Source organism: Globicephala melas, chromosome 3, assembly GCF_963455315.2.
Source record: "Globicephala melas chromosome 3, mGloMel1.2, whole genome shotgun sequence".
Classification (NCBI taxonomy): domain Eukaryota; kingdom Metazoa; phylum Chordata; class Mammalia; order Artiodactyla; family Delphinidae; genus Globicephala; species Globicephala melas.
This window is the reverse complement of record NC_083316.1, coordinates 37,853,880-37,856,099: the sequence shown is the minus strand read 5'-3', so window position 1 is coordinate 37,856,099 and position 2,220 is coordinate 37,853,880. Positions and strand designations below refer to the sequence as shown.

The 2,220-nt window shown below is 36.8% G+C and overlaps 1 non-coding gene across 1 annotated transcript; it reads left to right on the top strand.

Moving 5' to 3' along the window:
- Positions 1-875: 875 nt before the first annotated feature.
- On the top strand, positions 876-982 carry LOC115866526 (U6 spliceosomal RNA). The gene has a single exon (XR_004044679.1). It is a non-coding gene; the product is annotated as a U6 spliceosomal RNA (small nuclear RNA).
- Positions 983-2,220: the final 1,238 nt, after the last annotated feature.

The following is a 2,220-nucleotide window of genomic DNA, read 5'->3' as shown; positions in this document are numbered from 1 at the left end:
ACTGATAAACAGAAGTGAGTTTCAAATAAATATTTTTTTCCCAATCAGCAGAAGCTGAAAAAAATATGCCACAAGAAAGAGACACTGGAAAAATAAATCTTTTGTGCACAGATACATATTAACAACAATGTTGAACTATATCTAAATATTGCCTATAAATCTTGAATAATAGAAAATAATAGATTAATACTGAGGAAGAGATGTGCCTTAATCAAGGTATAAACTTAAAAAAAATGTGTATGCAACTTATTCAGGCTCATTGTGGTAGTTCAGGCCTGTGGAATATCTGTGCATTTAGAAAAGTGCAGAGAAAACTCTTACATTGCAGTGCGATGCCCAGCCACAGTTGATTGGTCTAAGTTAAACACTTATCTTAAACTGAGTCAAACACAGTAACCTATTAGCCACATTTGATTGGTCCATGGTTAAGCCTCCAGTCCAAATTTGGTTACTGTGACTTTTCTGAAAAATATCTGGACTTGGGATTTGTAGTGTAAGATGTCTTAATGTGTGGCCGATGAAAAAAATGAACACCTTTGAGCTGTTGTGGCTTTGTTTTCTACCTTGAGGACAGTGGAGAGGAATCCTCATGAGAGAGTGAACAGTGTGAGACACACATGAAGTAGGGATCAGAGGAGACAGAGATAGAACCTTTACAGGACTGTGCTCCCTGATTCCATTTATTCCCAAGGCCAGGATGTCAACCTGCTTTTGAAATGGCTCAGGTGTTGAACTCATTTTTGGATTTCCCCAGCTTATTCTTTAGAGAGCGGAACTGGCTTTATTTACAGCACTTGTGAATTTGGGACCAATATATATCTGAAATGACCTTAATAAGTGCTAGATTTAAATCAATATAAGAAAAATGGTTTTATGTGTTCACTTCTGCAGCATATATACTAAAATTGGAACGGTAAAGAGAAGATTAGCATGGCCCCTGCCCAAGGATGACATACAAATTCATGAAGTGTTTCGTATTTAAAAAAAAGAAAAGAAAAATGGTTTTAAAAAGGCAGTGAAGAAATTTAACATAGATTTAATAATTATCCAGGGGAGATGATCTCATAACTGCAGTCAAATAGCATTTTTATGAATTTTTAAAAAAGACTACATACAAAGCAATGCAATTGCTATCTACTTACAAATGCAAAAGAAGATAAGCATGAATTATCAGTATGAATCAGGTGATCCACTGAGTTTTCTGTATATAAAATCAGTATTCAAAAATCAATTGTATTGTAACAGTTAAAAAATGAAATGTAATGAAAATCAGATATCATTTAAAATGTATCAAATAATTTCTCAGTCCCTTTCTTTTTCTCTTCTTCTGGGACCCCTATAATTCGAATGTTGGTGCATTTAATGTTGTCCCAGAGGTCTCTGACACTGTTCTCAGTTCTTTTCATTCTTTTTTCTTTATTCTGCTCTGAGGTAGTTATTTCCACTATTTAATCTTCCAGGTCACTTATCCGTTCTTCTGCCTCAGTTATTCTGCTATTGATCCCTTCTAGAGGACTTTCAGTTTCATTTATTGTGTTGTTCATCGTTGCTTGTTTCCTCTTTAGTTCTTCTAGGTCCTTGTTAAATGTTTCTTGCATTTTGTCTATTCTATTTCCAAGATTTTGGATCATCTTTACTATCATTATTCTGAATTCTTTTCAGAATAATGTTAGGGCTGGTGGGTTTTTATCTTGCTCCTTCATCTGCTGTGTGTTTTTCTGTCTTCTCATTTTGCTTATCTTACTGGGTTTGAGGTCTCCTTTTTGCAGGCTGCAGGTTCGTAGTTCCCGTTGTTTTTGGTGTCTGTCCCCAGTGGCTAAAGTTGGTTCAGTGGGTTGTGTAGGCTTCCTGGTGGAGGGGACTAGTGCCTGTGTTCTAGTGGATGAGGCTGGATCTTGTCTTTCTGGTGGGCAGGTCCACGTCTGATGGTGTGTTTTGGGGTGTCTGTGGACTTATTATGATTTTAGGCAGCCTCTCTGCTAATGGGTGGATTTGTGTTCCTGTCTTGCTAGTTGTTTGGCATAGGGTGTCTATCACTGTAGCTTGCTGGTCAGACTGAGAATATATTTGAAGAGATTATAGTTGAAAACTTCCCTAATATGGGAAAGGAAATAGTTAATCAAGTCCAGGATTTGAGAGAGAGTCCAAGACTCTCTCTCCACAGAGAGTCCCATACAGGATAAATCCAAGGAGAAACACTTCAAGACACATATTGATCAA